General features: G+C 40.6%; 1 protein-coding gene across 4 annotated transcripts in view; it reads right to left on the bottom strand.

Annotated features, from left to right (window-relative positions):
- P2RY8 (P2Y receptor family member 8) overlaps positions 1-23,040 on the bottom strand; it is a 114,894-nt gene that overhangs the window by 21,982 nt on the left and 69,872 nt on the right. The window contains exon 3 of one of the 4 annotated variants that reach the window (XR_012241741.1): positions 15,300-23,035. The exons of the other annotated variants lie outside the window; for them this stretch is intronic. The gene's annotated coding sequence lies outside the window, so the exon portion shown is untranslated. Of the gene's footprint in view, positions 1-15,299; positions 23,036-23,040 lie in introns of those variants that run through there. 4 annotated transcript variants of the gene reach the window in all.

Below are 23,040 nucleotides of genomic sequence, written 5' to 3'. Positions count from 1 at the left end.
CCCCCCACAAAAGAAAGCTCCCCCCGAGTCCCGGCTTCGGGGTAGATCAGTATTTTGACTTAATTTGTGACTTGACCAAAATAAATGACTTGACTTGACTTGCTGGACTTCTAGCAGGGACTCGACTTGACTTGCTTGCTTTTTGCCACAGTAACTTGGGACTTGCTTATGACTTGAAGGTTAAGACTTGAGACTTGCTTGTGACTTGCACATGTGTGACTTACTCCCATCACTGCAGATTTGTCCGTCGCAATGTCACAGTCCCGCTAAAAATTGCAGATCGCTGCCATAACCAGTAAAAACAATAATAAAAAAAAAAAGTCCCCAAATACATCCCTTAGTTTGTAGACGTGATAACTTTTGTGCAAACAAATCAATATACGCCTATTGCGTTTTTTTTTTTACCTAAAATATGTAGAAGAATATATATCGGCATAAACTGATGAATAAATTCATTTTTTAATATTTTTTTTGGATATGTATTATAGCAAAAAGTAAAGAAAATATTTTTTTCTTGAAAATTGTCACTCTTTGTTTGTTTATAACGCAAAAAATAAAAACTGCAGAGGTGATCAAATACCACCAAAAGAAAGCTCTATTTGTGGGAAAAAAAAGGACGTCAATTTTGTTTGTCAGTTAAAGCGATGCAGTGCCGTATGGCAAAAAATAGCCTGGTTCATTAAGGGGCAAATACTTCTGGTCCATAAGTACCATATTTTCAGCGTATAACACGCACAGGCGTATAACACCCACATTCATTTTAAGAGGGAAGTTTCAGGAAAAAAACTTTTAAATAAGGAACTTTGAAGCAAAATAAGAGTCAGTGCCCATCTGCAGCCTCACCATTGCCATCAATGCAGCAGCCTCACCATTGCCATCAATGCAGCAGCCTCACCATTGCTATCTGTGCAGCCTGATCGATATCCATCTGCAGCCTAGAGGGGACAGGGAGGGGGGCGGGACGAGCACCGACAGATTACATACAGTGAGAATCTCCTATGATAGACAGAAAAGTGGTCCAATGGCGGCCCAGGAGACGGGACTTCCTATTACAGAGGCCACCGAGTAAACATGAAATTCTCCTGTATGTAATCTGACGGCGCTCGTCCCGGCCCCTCCCTGTACCCTCCGAGGCAGCTAAAATTGAAGTATTGGCGTATAACACGCACACAACTATTTGCACCCGATTTTCATGGTGAAAAAGTGAGTGTTATATACCAATAAATAATGCCAGCTGCAAACATTAACCTAGTTAGCAAAACGAAATTTTAGGCTCGTGACTCTATTATAGAAAATGCATATATAACAAGAACTTCCTGTTTTCTCTACAGACAGCACCTGCAAAGCTTTCCGAGGAACTGAAGTTTGTTGAATTTGTTGCTTTTGACGCCTGCAGTTAACTGTTTTTACTGGAACTTACAGTTAACAAAAGACCTAACGTACAAGAATTAAATACCCAAAATACATTTTATAAAAATTTGCATCACATAAAGAACAAACATTCTGAAAAACCACATCAAACTCTCTGCTAACGCTTACCTTTGATTACATCATGTCCTGCTTCCTATGCAGTTACCACTTACACAAAGGTTTTAAAATGCATTTCTAGTGTAACTGCTGCAACATCCTATATGTAGTATGTACCAGTTTCACAACTTCTAAAGACGGATGGCTTTCTTTTATATGGAGATTTTTAATTTTATTTAAAATTTTAATAATTTTTTTTAAAAGCTTTTTAATTTTATATAATTTGTGCACATAATTTTAGACTGTTTTATGAAAGGTTTTAGCAGGGAATATTTTAGCCATTGTTTGATTGAACTGAGACCTCTGAAATAGCTATTTCTTTAGTTTGAAATTTAAAAGCTGCATTCGTATTATCACGTTTGTGCAATTGTTGCCAGCAGGTCACCACAATTGGCTGTTTAATCCTACAAAGTATCATGATTACCCATTTCTGCCCAAGATATGCCACACTTGCCATTGAATTGCTCCTTTGTTGCTTTAGAATTTCCATAATTGCCTTTTCTTGTTTATTTGTTGTCCAAAATTGCCCGCTTGTTTGCTGTATATTGGCACAGTTGCCTGTTTGTTGCCAATATATTGTCTTAAAAGGCCAGTGCAGGGGCGGACTGACCATTGAGCCACTCGGGCACTGCACGAGGGCCCTGGGCCATTAGGGGGCCCCATCAGGGTTGCCAGCCTCAGTAAAACCAGGGTCAGTATGTATAAATCTGTGTTTTTTTTACATCTGTCTGTGTATACTGTGTGTACATGTATGTGTATACTGTGTGATTGTATACTGTGTGTGTTTATACTGTGTGGCCCCATAATCTCTGATTGCCTGGGGGCCCCATAATCTCCTATTGCCCGGGGGCCCCATGAGTTATCAGTCCGCCCCTGTGCCAGTGTGTTGTTAAAAAAGGTTGTCTATCTGCTGTAAGTATTGCTAGTGTATTGCCCATGTTTATTGCTGATATAATCACAAGTACAATCATAAGTACAACTGTTTTGCTTTTATAATACCACAACTGCCTGTCTGTTGTTTGCATATTGCTACATTTGCCTTGATTTAGTGCTGATAGTATGGTATTGAGTCACCTTTACTTGTTCTTGGGAATATGTTGCTATAATCTAACAACACCACAGGAACGTCACTGTCAAAGCACACCTCTAAAAGTTGTAATATTTGGCTGTCTACTTATTCAGCATAACCCAAAAATTCCTTGCTGTCTTTATGCAGAATCTTACAACAGAAGTTCCCAGGTAAAAGTTATGTAGCATTGGAAATGCCCATTACGGCTCATTAGGGAAGTCTTAAATTCCCCCCCCCCCGGATAGTTGTAGAGGGCCATCAAATCAGCATGGAAGGAAATGTATACTTTATTTAAAAGAAATAGGAAGGCTGGCATTGCTTACATTTCTGAAAGTACTAATTGCATTGGTCACACTAACCCTTATGCCGCGTACACACGAGCGGAATTTCCGACAGAAAGAGTCTGATGAGAGCTTTTCATCGTATATTCCGACCGTGTGTATGCCACATCGGACTTTTTCTGTTGAAAATTTCAGACGGACTTAGATAGAGAACATGTTCTATATTTTTCCGATGGAACAAATTACTATCGGGAAAAAACGCTCGTCTGTATGCTGTTCCAACGCAACAAAAACGACCCATGCTCTGAAGTAAGTACGAGATGGAAGCTATTGGCTACTGGCTATTGAACTTCCGTTTTCTAGTCCCGTGGTATGTGTTGTACATCACCGCGTTCCTCAACGGTCGGAATTTGGTGTGACCGTGTTTATGCAAGACAGCTTGAGCAGAATTCGGTCGGAACTCTGTCATAAAAACCTTCAAAGTTTATTCCGACGGCAAAACCGGTTGCGTGTACAGGGCATTAGACTTCAATATTTACTAACTCACAAACAAAATTATAACAAGCAAAGTCAGAATAAAGCCAGAACTCCTAATAGCTTCAACTGCCTCTATCTCTAAGTGGTAGTTTTCAGTGCAGATTTCCTGGTGCTGTAAGCAATGTCCTACTCTAAGGTTCCCTCACATCCTCTAACCCTCAGCACAATCCTCCCTGTAATAACCTCCATAACAGTAATCTTCCCTAATATAATCTAGCCTTGTATTTGAATACTCATCTTTCAGAAACATTTTCACAAGTAGATTTAGGATTTAGTAAGCAAAATTACATTCGATCGGGAACAGGTGAGATTAAAGAGGAGTTCTGCATCCCCCAACAAAAAATGTAAAGTCAGCAGCTACACATACTGTAGCTGCTGACTTTTAATATTAGGACACTTACCTGTGCTGGAATCCAGCGATGTCGGTACCCCAGCCTAGGTTTTCATCGGCTCTCGGGTGCTGCCGCTCGTGGTAAGGGAACCTGGCAGTGAGGCCTTGTGGCTTTACAGCCAGTTCCCTACTGAGCTTGCATGAAGCGCACTGCGCTTTCTGAATGGCCCAACGGTGAGGGAAGGAGGAGTGGGGCCGAACTTCTGAGTGATCTTGCAACCATGAGATCTCTCGGAAGTGGGGACAGGTACCTGTCAAAAACAGGTACCCATTTCCCCTCCCCCCGGAAAGGTGCCAAATGTGGCACCGGAGTTGGGGAGGAGGCTGATAAGCGGAGCTTCCACTTTTGGGTGAAACTCTGCTTTAAAACTGGGAGGGGGTTCAAATAAGTGGAGTTAATGTTATGCTGGTCATGTGGTAGTAAACTCCTGAATGTTATTTTTACCTACAGGTAAGCATGTAATAAAGATTACCTGTATGTAAAATGAATATCTGGAATGAGACATTCCAGTGAGCAGAAGTCGGTGACGTCACAGGCACATGCGCTCTGAAAGAACAGCTTACATGTGTGATGCATAGTAGCATATTATGGCTTTACCTTGCAGGGAAAAGTTTATTTTTTCTTAAGTAAGTTTACTACCGCTTTAATAAGATTGTTTAGTATCAAAGTAAATATTTGCTTTATCTCTGCGAGGCAAAGCAACAGGTGTACTTCCTCCCTCCACTCAGCCAGGGTTTTTTTCTATGGAAACATGGGGAAACGCAGTTCCAGCACCTCCAGCACAAAATATATATACTGGCAAAAGGAGATGGGGTGTGCTGGAGGGTCTATTGATGCTGACTGCTGGGGATCTATTATAGCTGGAGGTTGTAGTGTTGCTTGGGGGATCTACTGTTGTGGGGGATCTATTTTTGCTGGGGTTCATATTGTAGGGGAAAACTGTTGAGGGGAAGGGTCTATTGATGCTGGCTGCTGGGGGTTCTATTGTTGCCAGTAGGGGTCTTTTGTTTCTGGGACAGATCTATTGTTGCTGGGGGTGTATTTTGTTCCTGGTGGAGGGTCTATTGTTGCTAGGAAAGATCTGTTGTTGCTTGGGGAAATGTGTTGTTGCTGCAGGGGGGTGTTTATTATCATTAACCAATTCCATACAAAAAACATAACTCCACAAATTAAAAGGAGTGGTACTAGGAGGTGGATATGGGTCGAAAACAAGGGACGGTGCTCAGAGGTAGGTCAGGGTGGAGAGAGTATCTGCACTTATATTTTTAGAAAAAAAAGCCCTGCACCCAGCACAATCACCTCCCCTCTGCCTTTCTGTTCAACCACTTTGAAAGAGAAGACAAATCCATGAAGCAGAGTTCACAGATGGTGGAGGACTTAGCCCCTCCCCCATGCGACAATGCTGGGTCAATCACCAAGCACTGGTAGTGTTAAGTAAAGCCTAGTACACAAATCATTTTTTTTTCGTTCAACCCAGCAGATTCACTGCCATATTCTCACAGGGGGACGCCCCACGCCATTGGATGAGAGCGCTGATCTAGAGCCGGTTGGCTGCTGGTTTTCCAGCATGCTCCCCCGACAGAAGCCAGTCGAATGGCTGGCTTCTGTTGGACCGGATGCTATACACATGGGCCGAATGTCAGACGTTTTTTATTGAACTGACCCATGTCTCCCTGCATTCAGCCCATGTTACTAGGCTTAAAACTTTTTCTTAAAATTCAATTCAAGATGATGCATATTTTGAGAAATCATTTAAAAATGGATAAAGAACAAACCATGCTAGTGAATAATCCAATCAAATTTCACCAACGTAGATCTTTCATTTGTTGTTTTGAATGAACATTTTTAACTGAAGGATCTTTGAAAATAATTGCATCTAGTAATAGCTTAGTTGTATTGCCAACATAAAGGAATCACTTTGGGGGTTATGTTATTTGTCAGAGTTCAGTTTACTTATTAGGTTCAAGTTAAGTGTTGAGGTTAAATTATATTTAAATTCAGGAAGTGTTGACCTCATTCAGATGGGTTTAGATGCAGCAAAATAATTAGTGTGGTTTAACTAGGCTATAGCATGAACCCATGTTCAAGACATCCTTCACATGCTTCATTGCTCGTTAATAAATGTTGCCAAAATGCCACCTCTGGCTTACAGGTTTTTCACACAGGGACGTGAACCCTTCAAAAACCTGCATCAAAAATGCTATAGCACTCTTCAATTGAGTTCACTAAAGTCTTTTGAATAACCTAAAGTTCTTGAAACCACGCAAAGTAAAGTAATTCTAACATGCTGGTATATACTGTCCCACCCATGTGCTATTGTAGGATCTCATTAGCACGTTGACAGAAGGGTATGTGGCTAAAATGTTTGTTTTTTCCGCACCTCTAAGCCCATGTGAAAGCGGCCCAAGAGAGATAGGTTTATAAAGTTTTTTATTTCCAAGTGCAATGTTAATAAATAGAGGGTAATTTATAGAGAGTGTCTAAGACACTCTTTAGAATTACAATGTGTCTCTATGCGATAAATGTCAGTGTGGGAGACAGGTACATGAATCTAGGGTATACTCTGAGTGTGGAGGCGCAATGAAACTGGAGCATTTATATGACACTCTGTCCCAGTGGCGGGACAAGGTCACCTAGAGCCCAGGGCGAACAAGCAAAACTGCACCCCCCAAGATGTATAAGCATTATGCATCAGCAAAAATCCCCCTCCCCCCAAAAGAAACAAAACAAAAAATTGAGCACTAATCGGCATGCTTACACCTCAAGCATAATTTACCCCCCCCAGCACAAATCCTTGCTCCCCCCCAAGACCCCCAACACAATCCCCCCCAAAAAAATCACTCCTCCTAGCACAAATCCTCCAACCTTCAAATTTCCCCTCTGAGTACACATCCCCCCATCTCAGCACAAATCCCACCCCCATCCCCCTCCAAGCACAAATTCCCCCCCGCCCCAAATTTCCTAGCACAAATGTTTCCCAATCCTCCCTACTAGCAAAAATCCCCTGCCCCCTCTATCATATCATCTCTTCTAGCACAAACCCCCCAAATCCCCCCTCCCAGCACAAATCCTCTTCCCCCATCTCAACACACATCCTTCCAAATCACCACTTCTAACACACACACCCAAATTGACCCTCCTAGAACAATTCTTAAGCCCTGCCAACCCCCAAATTCCTCCTCCCATCACAAACCTCCCTCCCCCAATCCCCTTGCGGAGCCCCCCCACCTCACATGATAACACAGTGCCCAGGGCAGCCACCCCATCTGCCCAACCCTTGTCCCAGCCCTGCAACCGTGCCTCTTCCTCTCTGCTGCACCCGTCAGACAATGCAGCAGCGGAGAGCAGAGCCTGATGGGGATTCACACACTAATTTCCCATCAGGTTCGCTCCCCGTGTAATTGACAGCAGGTAGCAGGCAGATCCTTAGCCAACAGAAAGCCTGCTACTGACTTTAGAATCTGCCCACTGCCAGCTGTCAATTACATAGGGAGAGCGGACTTGATGGGGAACTAGTGTCACAGCTTCCCCATCAAGCTTTGCCCAGTGCTGTGTCACTGGTTGCTAGGAGGCTGTCGACTGTGAAGCCGACATCATCCTGAACAACCAGTAAGAGGGAGAGGGTAGTGGTGGTAAATGTGGCGCCCATTACACAGTGTACAAGGACAGACATTTTGTGTGTTTTTGCACTCCAAGTTAGAGGGTCTTAATTACCTCCAGTTTAGTTATCTACAAACTGGAGGTAATTATTTTTGAATTTGGTGCATTAATAGCACTAATTTGTAAAAGGGGCTCTATTAAGAACTACCTGAATCTGCTGCATGTGTCAGTAAAATAAGGGGCGGTTGGGATTTTTGAATCTGGCCCAGATCATTTAAAAGTGTCATAGTGCCAGAAAACTGTATTAGTAGTGCTTTATTGAATTGACCCAAATATCTTTATTTTTAATAATCTAAAAGCAGTTCCATATATAGAGATGCTCAATATATTGTACATAAAAGAAAAGTACAGACTCCTGCACCATCCCAAACAAAATAGAGAGCATACTACTATAACCAAATGGATGCCCCTTTTGCACTATTAAGTGCAAAGTGTTCTGATGATGCAGGCTGCAAAAAAGAGGGGTTGACCCATATATATGCAATTTGTTTGTATACGCTTTTGCAATGTGAACTGTTCCACACATAAAGTGCTGTTTGAACCAGAACACAGACAGGATGTATTGCATAAACATCTGATAAGAGCACATTGCTCAGTGTCTTGAAGAGTAATTCAACATGTAAACACAGCACAGTATTTGTAAAACGTATTATTGTATAGAATAGTATTTGTAAAACGTATTATTGTATAGAAGACTCCAGAATACAATCTTTCTATGTTTCTGAATGCTAACAGCCCAGCTAGACAGTTTTCTTTATTAATGTACTGCATATTGGTGATGTTTATATTTAAAATTACTTTTATGTTAAGAGCAATAAAGATGATTAAGTATTCTTGTACTTAGAACTAAAAACCGTATTTAATCCTATCTTTCCAAAGCTGGCCATACACTGGTATACGAACCTTGTCAGCACATTTGATAATGTCAACATAGATTTGATTATTGTCATTCCAAAGTACTTGAAAAATTAATTTACTTTTAACATTTCATTTTGGAATCATTGGAATTTCCTGACGAAAACGACATACACTGTTCGAAATTTGTTCACCTGAAAAATATTTTCCATCCTGATTTTTCTTGCCACTTTGGACAAAAAAAGAGACAATTCTACTAAAATTATATTGGTGTATGGCCATGGATTCCTGGTACAGATCAGTTTATGTAGAATTTATCATACTGCACTATGGTGGCCCTTGCGCCTGTTGTTTCCCTCTCCCCTTGTGCGCATCCTACATAGAGTATACCCTGCTGATTGACAGGCTGCAGCACCCACCTGTCAATGTAGCATTTCATTGTATAGTGTTGGTTGCCCACTCAACAGATTCCATTGGTGCACTAACTATATATTGATATGTGGTATCACATTTCCTTTTTGAGTATATAAAGTGGCATAGAGCTACTTTGACATCACACATTAACCATTTGGTTTTACCATTTTGTTTTCACCTAACCATTCAGGGGCAGCTTTGTGGGGAGCTGTGGTCCCAGAAGATTTCTATGGGGCCATTTTCTAACTGTAGCATTATCCTTTTGCAATTTTGTATAAATATCTTTTATTGCTTTCTGTGTCCCCACTGGGGAGATTCACCCTCTCTGTGCTCATGAACACTGTCATTGAAACAGAAAGTGAGGGAAAATCAAACATTTTACAGTTGTCACTGGAAAATGAGGTCACGGGAGATCTTTTAATGGGGACACCTGTACTAGTGACAACTGTCTAAGAATGGATTTTCATTCACTTTGGAAAGATTTCTTGTTACTTCCTGTTGTGAAAGTGAAAAAAAAAGTTTTTAATAATTTCCTTAATTTAAATGTAATGTATTATATCAGGTAGGGGAGGGCTAAGTAATAGGGTGTACTTAGTGCATGGGATATGTTGGGGTCTTTGTGCCTGCAAACTGCCCAATGTAGGCCAGCATTACCCTCTTTTCAATTTTTTACAAGTCAAATTGTTTTCCATTGCAGTAACCTATTTGTAATCTAACCTCATAGTTTAATTTGATGATGGAAAGATAAAAAGACAACTCAAGAATTAAGCAAGTAAAATAATTGCATTATAAACTCAAAGAGTTTTTTTTTCTGCCTACGTTGTCTGTAATTGGTTTCCTATGATGAAGATTTGAGAAGGTTGACGTGAATGAATAAATTGTTCCTCTCTAATTAACTTATTCAGTGAGAAATATTATGTAATACCACAATGAGGACAGATATTCTCCTAAAACCCATTGCAAACAAACAAGCAAAATATAGACCTGAATCTTAACATTCTACTGAGATTCAAATCCAAGATAGATTATCTAATTATTGTTGTTAGCCCAACACAAGTAAAGACAATAAAATTGCTGCTCAGCCTCTATTTTACAACTAGGTATAGCTGTAGTAGAGCAAACCAAACATCCAATCACCCCATCTACCTGCCTCTTATCATCTCTCTTTTTTTAAATTACATAGTCACTTTAAGGCTCATTTACTCTTGCTTCAACTTCAACATACATTAAAGCGCCTACTGCTTAAACATGCTTTTTGTATGTGTTTTTGATGCTTCTGCGATGCTTCAGTGGTGTTTCCATGATGCTTCGGTGGTGCTTTTTTAAAGCTTTAATGAAGCTTGGCAGATGCCCCGTGTGTGTGTGCTGATATTTCATACCTGCAATTTCCAAAACAAAGCAAAGCAGTGCTAAAGCTAAATAGCCTCTCAAAAGCTTCAGGTGCCTCAAGAGATCACTGTCATAGACTTTTATGGAGGCTTTGAAGATGCTTTGAAGCACCACTTAAGCGACATGGGGTATCATTTATGAAACAAAGCAAACGCAAGGTGTAAACAAGACTATAAGCTAACCATTTTATTTAGTGACAGGTGCTTTGACTGGCGTTCAGAGAGCTTTAAAAAAACGTGTTTGAAGCCATGTTTTGAAGCAAGTGTAAACAAGCCCTAAAGGGAAGGTGTATATATTGTACAGTATATCCTGTATAAAATATGTATAACGTTGCCCACGTGCACAAGACAAAAAGAGAGAGCCGCTCACGGGTCTTAGAATATGGATCACATTCAAAACTTTAATTTTTATTGAGGTTTAGAAGACCTTGTCTTTATCAAAACTCATACTTACGACACTTACATATCACAGATGACAAGTGCCAAATAAGAGAACCAGCTTTTTGAAGCTCAGATAATTGATGTGTTGTGAAATAAACTTGAATATCAAAAGTGATGAGAAAACATACAGAACTACTCGAATAACTCAAAGGAAATGTAGATAGGCATATCTTCTCTCTTCCACCAATCAGAGGGTGGATAGTCAGGCTTACTTAAATACCAGCTGCTAGTATGTATTTAAGTAGTGCTAGGCTTTCTTATTAGAAGGCCAAACATGCTAAGAAAACTAAGTTGAATGGAGGCTCCTTGCAATTAAACTGAACTCCAGCAATGAAATAAGTTAATTAACAAATATCAATAACAAAATATGTAGTGCAGTGCTACCCTCACTAAACTTAATTAATAGAAAAAGCTTTCAATAATCAAGTGATATTAAAATAATGGTGAAAAAGCTATAAATCTTAGGAAACGCAAGGTGTGAAAACGAAGGCAAGATCATAATACATCCAACAAGTGTTTTAATATGTAAAACACATCTCAAAGTTCAAATATAAAGTATTAGAACCAAAACACTGTGAACAATCCACAAATATGTGTATACAACAAAATAATAAAATCTCAATCCAAGTGACTTAAAAGGTGTGTGTGCTCCTATAAATTACACACTGTGAAGTGCAGCATGATCACCAATGTCACTCCAACCTGCTCACCTTCATAACATGTGTTCCTCAAGGACATGAGGTCCAACACGGTTGTATCTCCACAGGGATTAAATACTTCTAAGTCATCCAGATCAAGAGTTGTTTTTAGGTCTTCCAGAGCAATGATTCCTCTGCATAATACTCATCACCACATATGTATCCATATGAAAAACATAAAAACTCTCTTAGTGCTCTTTGAATGCTTTATTCAACAATAAGGAGTAAAAACACTCACTAGCAGAGTAGTAAAAGCACATGTTAAACTGATCTAATATATGTGAACCAAAGGGATGGAACCAATGTGCCACCACTCAGAGCTCACCACTATTCTCATGGATCCTGAGCCCCCATTAGCATGATGGTGTCATTAAAATTGCAGACTCCGCTACTTTACCTGTACCATCCTGCAGTGGGGGTCTCTTCAGAAAGAACCTTCTGAAATAGTCCCGCTGCAGGATGATAAGCATACTGGTGTTTGAGCTGCACTTCACAGTGTGTAATTTAAAAGAATATGCAGACCTTGTGAACTCATGTGGATTGTGACTTTATTATTTTGCTGTGCACATATATTTGGGAATTGTTCACATTATTTTAGTTCTATAACATTTTAATACTTTAAAATGTGCTTTACATATTAATACACTTGTTGGATTTATTAAGATTTTGCCTTAGTTTTAATACAATGCCATACTGTTAGTAATATTTACAGACTTTACACCATTATTTTTATAACACTTGACTATTAAAAGCTTTTTATGTGAATTGAGTTTGGTGAGGGTAGTGCTGCACTACATATTTTATTATTGTTAGACATTGAGCTAGAGAGTTATCACTTCCAAGTGCTAGCTCACTCCCTGGTGTGATTGTGGTATTTGTGTGCAGATTGATATTTATTATTTCATTCATTAACAAATATGGCAACTAAATAATTTTTTTATTTAATTTTATGATCTAGATGCCTCTGCCTGGCTCTAGACCTTTATGCAGACTATACTTTAGCCACTTAAACAGTTTAACCTAGGATCCACCCCAGCTTGTGGTTGTATAACAAAGGAGCGTGGAGCAGAGGGCCATCCCCTGCCATACCCTAATGAGGCCATCACTTTGCTCTCCTCCTATAAGCACGTTCGCAGAGGGCACTGTGCAAAGCAATAAAACTCTTACTTACTTAGAGCTTTGCTCTTCTCTCTCCCAGTACGAGCGCTGGTGTGCAGAGGAATACAGGTTAGTAGTATTGATGAGGAAACCTTTCTAAGCAATTGTCCCAAAAAGTCTCTGCAGGAAGCCAACACATTCAAGGATTTAGATCTCCTGGTCCCCTGCTGTCCTTATTGGCTTACTGACCTACACTACATAGTACACTATACCTATAGGATATTAGAGAAATGTTAAAGTGTACATTTAAAACATGTCTTTCATGTAATCCCGACAATATCTTTTTACATTAGCTTTGTTTGCGTGTCTTTTATCAAAATTTAGCTCAGGCAGTAAATAGTGTAAGGAAATTGGTGACATAAATAATATAAAATTGAGTGACACAAATGTAAGCAATACAAAGTATGCAATAGTAATAGTCCAAATGCAGTGAATAAATTACAATCCTTGATTCCTTAAATTAAAAAGACGTGCTCTCTGTTTAGATCCCACATTGCTGATTTAAGGTGGAAAAGTGCTCCCTCAAACTGTGGAAAAGTAAGGTGAAGGTCCCTACTCACCAAATGTAGTTGAGCCTCACTGCCATATGACAAGGTGCACCTGAGCTTTTTTAGCCACTATTATGGTATTTTGATGACCGTGTATGATGTTACAACGAAGCTAAAACTAAATAGAGTATAGAGCATTACTAATTCATGGCAAAAAAGCACAAAAAACAGACGCAGGAATTGATTATTATTATATTATTATTATGCTCCGATCCCCCGCTGATTGTGAGCGGAGGATCGAGCCGCCGAGATACATAGCCGAGTGTACTCGGCTCAGCTCGGCTCACAGTCACACCCAGTCCCGCCCTATGATGGACATAACACAGGGACTGGGCGTGACTGTGAGCGGAGCCGTGCCAAGTACACTCGGCTACTCTTGGCTCCGTTCGGGACCGCAAGAGGACCCGAGAGCCGCCGAGAGGACCCGAGTGCCGCCGAGAGGACCCAAGAGGCACTGAGAGGACCTGAGAGGACCCGAGAGCGGCCAAGAGGACCCGAGAGGACCCGAGAATGACCAAGAGTGGCCGAGAGGACCCGAGAGCGGCCAAGAGGACCCGAGAGGACCCGAGAATGACCAAGAGTGGCCGAGAGGACCCGAGAGTGGCCAAGAGGACCCAGCGTCATTTTTAAACTGGAAGAATGCAATGAAAAGTCTGCACTGACAAGGCTACACTGACAAGGCTGTAAATGACAATGACAAAGCTGCAAATGACACTGACAAGGCTGCAGATGGACACTGATGAGGCTGCATTGATGGGCATTTAAATGTAAGTTTTTTCCCTAAAATTCCCTCCTAAACTTGGGGTGCGTGTTATACGCCGATAAATACGGTAATCTATTTTTTTCTTTGGCACCTTAAAAGTCCCGTGGTTTGCGCCTCCTCTCTATTTATATGTTTAAATTGGGATGTGGTGTAATTTCTGATCTCGCTGCCCTTACCTTTAACTCTTACAAATATTCATGGTGACTGCCTGTCTTTAAAAAGAGATTGTTACCTTTTCCATGCAGGTCAAAGAGACAGCATCTCTGCAAAGCCCCCCCCCGGCCAAACCCTCTTATGCTCACTATGCTTCCCCACCATTCCTTCCTTCACTCCTTCCTTCCCTACAGCCAGAAACAAAACCTGATACTTTTGAAGTATAGAGAATATGTGACTGCCTTCTATGACATAATGTACAGGTCTAGTAGACCATTGTTTTCGAGCACTATATTATGGAGTTGCACCATTGCTCCCTGAGTTGCTAAAACTAGTAATTTCAGTGCAGTCTGCAGAGGAGGAAGAAGCAAGTAAATACTGGTAGTATGAGTATAGGGGGTTGGTTTGAGGGGTAGTGTTTCTTTACAGAGACATTGTCAATTTGCCCTGCAAGTTAGATTTAATAATGTTACAGAAGCACAGGATAAGATAAAGCATACTTTAAATAACAATGATACATTGCATGTGTTAGTGGCCCATCGTTAGCGTTGATTCAACAATGTACACTAGTGCTTGCATGGCTAGTATGTTGATGCCCTAGGACCCAATATATTCTTGCTGCCTATTAACACTAGATGCATCTTTATAGCTTTATAAATAGGCATCATTCACAATAGGCAGGGCAGTGGCTAAGTGGTTAGCACTTCTGCATAGCAGCACTAGGGTCATTGGTTTAAATCCCAAACACGGCTCTACCTGCCTGGAGATTGCAAAGAGGAAAAGTTGGGACTTTCAGTGAAGCATATGACAGACCATAAAATGTATAAACTTATTTATTGTCAAGGAGTATATCTAGCACATAATATATACATGCAGAATTAATATATGTAGAAAACACAAATACATTAAATATATATACACACATATATTGTGTTTGTGTCAAAGCACATGCCGATGGCCTGTAAACAGGGCTCCATATGATGAGTAAGGCATAATAATAAAAACTGTAGGAATATAAAAAGAACATGGTAGATTCAACAGGGTCCCTGGTTGGACCATACTGTATGTCTTGCTTACTAGCGCCATGTAAGTTTTGTAGGATTGGATACTTCCCTTTCTTGTTATTATACATATTTACATTATTTTTGAGGTTTCTTATTAGAATTTATTGGTCTTTTTTAGACATGCTGATGCATTTTCCCCTGATGAGTGGTCTTTACCATGAAACGCGTTGGACCTATTTAGGATGCAGTCATGACTTCAATCTACCATGTTCTTTTTATATTCCTACAGTTTGTGTGTATATATATTTAATTTATTTGCGTTTAGTACATATTTTAATTCTGCATGTATATATTATGTGCTGGATATACTCCTTGACAATAAATATGTTTATACATTTTATGGTCTGTCATATGCTTCATTTAAAGTCCCGAACTTTTCCTCTTTGAAACCAATATAGGGATGGAGACACGTCTTTTGTGCCTCATTTAAAGTCCTGCACATTTTTTTCTTTCATGTCTGGAGATTGGATGTTCTCCCTGTGCCTGCATGGGTTTCCTCCAGGCATCTGGATTCCTCCTACGCACCAAAGACATGCTGGTGGGCAAAATGGCCCTTAGATTGTAAGCTCCTTGCGGGCAGGGACTTATGTCAATGTACAATATATATGTAAAGTGTGGCACTGTATTTGTACATCAAAATTACAATAACCTTTACAGTTCCATTCAGTCACATATATTTTCTATGCTATATGATATTTAACTTGTGTCATCAAAGTGGATCAAGTTTCCTTATTTTAAGTAGTCACAAACTGATCAAAAAGCCGAGGTCTGCAATTCTTGATCTCAATAAACAATTGAAAACAAAATAAACAAACTAGATGTGCGATGGCTTTATGAAACATTCCCTTTTGTGAATAATTGCACGTGTTTTCCCACTAAAAATAGTTTAAAAAAAAAAGAACAAAACAAATCATGTTCCTTTTTTCCAACCTTGTGATTCTGAGAATCATGTGATTCTCATAAGATATGGCACAATGTGGCTGACATTGTATACGCATGTACCTGTGCTACTGACTAGTTAAGGGAGACTAAACTATTAAATGAAGGAAAAAACAAAAGCAAATTCTCAATTACTAATAATGAAATGTTTTTCATTCAAAGTAAGTAGCAGCGAGAGAGATGATCTAGCTACCGGTATATCTTTACATGTTTCCTTTAAAATATTGTTTATATATATCACTGTGCAATTAGTTTTGGTGACAATGCACCCTACATAGGGACTATAAAACAGCTTTTCCACTAATAATGCAAGTGCTTATTGTCCAAGCCTGGTACACTAAAGCCGGTCATACATGGATCTGTGTATGGGCAGGTTGGTTGTACATAAGTTGATCTAGTACAACCAGCCTGTTGAAATAGTTTCTCTCGATCAGCACCACAGCTATAGCACCATCCATTGGGCCATATTTATACTGCCTACCCCTCAGGCCAAATGTCTTAAGGGCCGTACACATGGGCCGAATATCAGGCAGTATGGGCCAGTTCAGTAGAAACTGGCCAGCATGGCAGCCGGTCCTACAGAAGCCGGCCAAACGTCCAGGTTCTGTTGAAGGGCATGACCAGAAAAGGTCTGCCAATCAGCATTCGTTCAACATTCTCAGCCATTGGCTGGTGTGTTCTGTTGGGGGTGGAGGCAGTCCCCCTGTCAGAACACAGTAGCTCAGCAGGGGGAGATCACTGTACTAACATTAGATTGTTAGTATAGGATCTCCTCCCGAGCGCTTCCCTTTTTTTTTCCTTCAGCCCGCTGGGTTGAACTAAGCAAAAACCACTAGTGTGTACTAGGCTTTATGCCATCTTCCCCCTATTCCAGTCAACACAATAGCCCTAGCATCACAATGACAAGATAAGAGGTCAGTACATTTCTGAATGTAAATGTATTCAGTTGATTATCAGCACCACATCCTGGAGTAAAGTATGCACAGAAAGGAAAAAAGTTGGGACTTTGAAGGTGCTGAAAACCTCCCTTTGGAATAACTAGTCGTATACCGTTTAAAAATATAACATTCTTTTATTAGATTTGTTAAAATGTGTCTCAAAAGACATAAGACACTACATTAAAACATAACGTACCAGCATCATACTACTAGGTCCCATACACTCCCCATTGTCTCCAAAAGGTATATCTCCTACAGTAACTGATCAGATATAACACTGATATCAATAATTATATCAGTCTGGGAAAATAAGAACCAAGGAGATAAACATAACCCAACGTGTTTCGCCTTGTCGGCATCTTCAGGGGTTTTTGATGAAGGGCAGATGGGTAAGTAGAGATGATTTAGTATATATTGGTTCTGGAGTACCGAATAAGGGTATGAAAAACACACCTTCACCCATATGTGAATCAGGTATCTGTCCAGACATCAAGCGGGCAAGCAGATTAGCCCAAAAGAGGAGGGACCCTCACCAGAATAAGCCAAAAGGAGAACCAATGCACAGGAATTGACAATTTGGAAAATCAGGCACTATAAGGCTGTATGAATTCAGTTTAGGAACATAGGGCTAAGATGAGCCTCTATGACCAAGATGAAAAGTACGGTATCAAAATCTTATTTTCCTCTAAGAAAATTCCTCTTGTTCTCTTCAACATGAATGGAAACCTGGCTGTGTCATGGAAAAGCACCTCCCAGCAAAGACCCACATTTTGTTGACTCTACTTCAGTACATCTAGAACTAACGAGATTTAGAAAATGTGTAGGAACATTAAAAATGAGAACTCATCTGAATACCAATAACAGGCAGGATGCAGTATGGAACTGTTTATTATATGTAGGAAAGTGCTACTGACAGTCAGCAATATGATGTGCAGCTGTGTGCTACTCCTGGCAGCTCTAAGCCTATGTTAGCTATGGAGAAATATGGCCCGGTTGAGAACCCAGTGCTCCCAGTACTACTTTGCAATAAAGTAAAATGACTGACCACGAGTGCTAATTTAATGCAAGGGTTGAACAAGGAGTATATAGGAACGCTTGGGTGCATGCAGTAAGGCAGTGCAAAGAGTAAAGATGATGTAATTAAACAGCAGATGTTACATTATCCTAAATATATTATATTTTATCCTTAAGAGGTTTTATACGTTGTTATTTTTTTCCACTACCAAAAATAGCTACAAAGCTGGTTACAAGTGACCAAACGGTTTTTGTTGTCCCCCACCCAAAAGGTTTCACACATAAAGGAAACCAGTACTTAGACAGGAATTGTGAAATCATATCAGGATGTTGCTTAAGATAACTGTCACTGAAGTCTGCCTATAACTATAATGATTTGGATAGATAGTTGTTGAATTACCCACTGTATTATCTTAAAAATGAGTACAATGCAATTGATGTACATCTTTTTAACTCAATAGTGCTTACTTGGAGACATTGCAAAAGCTACTTTAAAGTGGTATTAAACCCAAAAGCAAAACTTTATTCTATTTTAGCTTAACCACTTGCTTACTGGGCACTTAAACCCCCCTCCTGCCAAGACCAATTTTTAGCTTTCAGCGCTGACACACTTTGAATGACAATTAAACGGTCATACAACACTGTACCCAAATGAAATTTTTATCATTTTTTTCCCACAAATAGAGCTTTCTTTTGGTGGTATTTAATCACAGCTGGGATTTTTATTTTTTGCTAAACAAACAAAAAAAGATGAAAAATTTTGAAAAAAAAAATCATGTTTCATAGTTTGTTATAAAATTTTGCAAGCAGGTAATTTTTCTCCTTCATTGATATGCACTGATGAGGTGGCACTGGTGGGCACTGATAGGCTGCACTGATGGGCACGGATAGGCACAGTTAAGGCAGCACTGATAGGCACAGTGAAGGCGGCACTGATAGGCACAGATAAGGCGGTACTGATGGGCACAGATTAGGCGGCACTGATGGGTCCTGATGGGTGGCACTGATGGGTGGCACGGATGGGTGGCACTGATGAGCACTGATAGGTACCACTGATAGGTGGCACTGATGGGCGGCACCAATGGGCATTTATGGGCACTTATGGGTACTGGTAGGTGACACTGATGGGCACTGATAGGTGTCACTAATGTGCAGCACTGTTGTTGAGGCACTGATGGATGGCACTGTGGGCACTGATGGGTGGCACTGTGGGCACTGATGGGTGGTGCTGGTGGGCACTGGTAGGCGAAACTGCTGCCTATTGCTAGGTGGCACTGGTAGGGGGCACAGTTGGGCACTGAGAATCTGCAGCAGCTCGCGGTGATGTCCCTCTCACGGCCGCCGGTGATCTGCTTTTTTTTCTTCCTCATGCTGTCAGCACGAGGAGAAAAAATAGGGTGGCGCTGGTGGGCACTGGTAGGCGAAACTGCTGCCTATTGCTAGGTGGCACTGGTAGGGGGCACAGTTAGGCACTGAGAATCTGCAGCAGCTCGCGGTGATGTCCCTCTCACGGCCGCCGGTGATCTGCTTTTTTTTCCTCCTCATGCTGTCAGCACGAGGAGAAAAAATAGCTGATTACCGGCTCTGTTGACATCACATGATCAGCTGTCATAGGCTGACAGCTGATCATGTGGCAAGGGGTCGGGATTGACCCCTTACTCCGATCTGTGATCAGGCGTGTCTCATAGACTCGCTGATCACAGAGCGCACCGCGTGTGCCCTGCAGGGGGCACGCAGGCTGCTCGTGCAAGAGACGACGTCAATAGACGTCGCCCCGGCAAAGCAGGTCTGCGCTGTAGCCGCCATTCAGCTATAGCGCAGATCTGAAGTGGTTAACAATTCTTTGATTTGGGGGCTGCATTTGTTTTGATTTATTTTTTAAACATTTTTTTCCTTTGTTTTCACCTGTTGATCCTGACAGTAAGTCTGTTACTTTTCAACAGGCCAAGCTGTCCAGGAAAAGTTGAAGTTAGAAGGTTGGGACAAACCATTAACCACTTCAATACCAGGCACTTAGACACCTTCCTGCCCATGCCAATTTTCAGCTTTCAGCGCTGTCACAATTTTAATGACAATTGCACGGTTTTTTTTTGGTGGTATTTGATCACCTCTGTGGTTTTTATTTTTTGCGCAACAAATAAAAAAAGACCGAAAATTTTGAAAAAAAAACAAGTTTTTCTTTGTTTCTGTTAAAATTTTTTGTAAATAAGTAGGTTTTTTTCTTCAATGACGGGCACTGATATGGCTGCACTGACGGGAACTGATACAGCGGCACTGATGGGCACCGATGAAGTGGCACCAATGAGGTGGCACTGATGAGATGGCACTGACGGGCACTGATGATGGGCACTGATAGGCGGCACTGATGGGCACTGATAGGTGGCACTGATGGGCACTGATAGGTGGCACTGGTATGCGGTACTGATGGGCACTCATAGGTGGCACTGATGGGCACTCATAGGCGTCACTGATGGGCACTCGTAGGTGGCATTGATGGGTACTTATGGGTGGCACTGATGAGTACTTATAGGTGGCACTGATAGGTGGCATGGATGGACACTGATGGACACTGATAGGTGGGCACAGATGAGCATGGATGGGCACTGACAGGTGGCACCGATGGACACTGATGGGTGGCAATTATGACACTGATTGGTGGCACTGATGACACTAATGGGTGGCATTGCTGGGCATCACTGAAATATAATGGTGCCAATCAGTGCCCATTTGTGGGCACTGATGGGCACAGATTGGGCACAGAGTGGGCACATGGGGCACATGTGGATGGCCATGGGGTGCATACCTGGCCATCCACATGTTGCCCCCTTCCCTGGTGGTCCTGGCGGCTTCCCTGCTTCCCTGGTGGTCTAGTGCGGGCATCCGAGGAGGGGCTGTGCTGATAAACAATCAGCGCAGACCCCCCCTGTCAGGAGAGCCGCCGATCGGGCAACAATCTCTCTTTTTTCTTATCTTTGCGAAACAGGGATAAGCAGCACACATTCCACACATTACATATTATGAGGCACACATTTAACCCCTTGATTGCCCTAGATGTTAACCCCTCCCCAGCCAGTGTCATAGGTACAGTCACAGTGTATAGTATTATCACTGTATTAGTGTCACTGGTAATGTCAGTTCCCCCAGTGTCAGTTAATTTCAGATTGTTTGTCGTACTATCACAGCCTTATTAAAAGTTGCTGATCACCGCCATTAGTACTATAAAAAGAAAATCCAATATTTATACCATAGTTTGTAGACACTATGGGGTTGATTTACTAAAGGCGAATAGATGTGCATTTGCAAAGTGCAGTTGTACCCTTTAAGAGCAGTTGCTCTACAGCTTAGTAAATGAGGTAAAATTTCACTTTGCAAAGAATACCCAATCACATGCAAGGAAAGAAAAAAAAAGGAAATAATTTTTGCTTGCATATGATTGGATGATGGAAGTCAGCAGAGCTTCTGCTTATTACTAAGCTCTGGATCAACTGCTCTTGCAGAGTGCAACTGCACTTTGAAAAGTGCACAGTCTATTTGCCCTTAGTAAATCAACCCCTATGTCTTTCACACAAACCAATCAATATAAACTTATTGGAATTTTGTTTTTACCAAAGACATTTAGCAGAATACATTTTGGCCAAAATTTATGAAGAAATTTGATTTTAATTTTTTTTATTGGATATGTTTTATAGCAAAAAGTAAAAAATAATGTTTTGTTTTTTTTTCAAAAATGTTGGTCTTTTTTTTGTTTATATAATTAAAAATAAAACAGTCAGTGGTGATCAAATACCACCAAAAGAAAGCTCTACTTGTGTAAAAAAATTCTATAAATGTGTTTGGGTTACCAGTTAGGTAACGCAGTGCTAAATAGCAAAAAATGGCCTGGTCATGAAGGGGGTAAAACCTTCAAGAGCTGAAATGAATAATGGCTATATGGTGTTTTTATAGCTAGCTATGAATAAGGCAGCTTCAGGTTGAAATGCTTTAGAGGTACTAAACTCATGGAGTTTTACCCTTATTGATAATAAAGCTATATTTTATCACACGCTCCTGGTCAAGTGCCAGCTTATACATATCTTTGGACATTGCCGGCTTACAGGAGCCACAGCCGCAGGTCCAACGCTTGCAACAGCCTTAATGGTATGCCTGTGTTGATTGCAGGGAGTTTGCTTTGATTTATTTAGTCAGCTTTTATTTATTTATGTAAAACCTTTACTCCAAATGAAAAAAAACTGTTGCTGCAACTGTATTAGCTGGAGTTTGTTAGTCAAGTCCATCAAAATCTGTGCATCTAACTTTACCAACGGCCGCTGTCGAAAGATGTCTCCCTTAGAATATCATAAATGTTTTCTTTTTTTTTTCTTTTTCTTTAAAAACTATACGCTTGATAATAATTAAGACCTTTTTTTTTTTTTACCTGAGGTCATCTTATATTAACCTGGTCTAAGTTGGTTTTATCCTCTCTTATACAATGTATGACACAATCTTTTGAATAGTTAGATCCTTGCTAAAATTGTTTTAGTTAAACTACTTTTAGTTTATGTTGGGACTACAACTCACTATTATTACCATATAAGTGATCTTTTATTTTGCTGCCACCATATGTACTTATGTATACTATTTGTTAAAATTCAATAAACAAATTTGACAAGGAAAGAAATTCAATTCATAAAGTGAAACTCATTTATTTTTTATAGATTCATTACACACAGAGTGATGTGTTTCAAGCATTTCTTTCTTTTGATGTTGATGATTATGGCTTACAGCTAGTGAAAACCCAAAATTCAGTATCTCAGAAAAGTAGAATATTACATAAGACCAATAAAAAAAAAACAAAATAGGATTTTTAATACAGAAATGTTGGCTTACTGAAAAGTTTGTCCATGTACAGTATAGTATGCACTCGATACTTGGTCGGGGCTCCTTTTGCATGAATAACTGCATCGACGCGGCATGGCATGGAGGCGATCAGCTTGTGGCACTGCTGAGGTGTCATGGAAGCCCAGGTTGCTTTGATAGCAGCCTTCAGCTCATTTGCATTGTTGAGTCTAGTGTCTCTCATCTTCCTCTTGACAATACCCAACAGTTTCTCTATGGGGTTTAGGTCAGGCGAGTTTGCTGGCCAATCAAGCACAGTGATACCATGATCATTAAACCAGGTATTGGTACATTTGGCAGTGTGGGAGGTGCCAAGTCCTGCTGGA

This window comes from Aquarana catesbeiana, linkage group LG02 (assembly GCF_042186555.1).
Source record: "Aquarana catesbeiana isolate 2022-GZ linkage group LG02, ASM4218655v1, whole genome shotgun sequence".
Taxonomy (NCBI): domain Eukaryota; kingdom Metazoa; phylum Chordata; class Amphibia; order Anura; family Ranidae; genus Aquarana; species Aquarana catesbeiana.
This window is presented reverse-complemented; position numbering and strand designations above follow the sequence as displayed.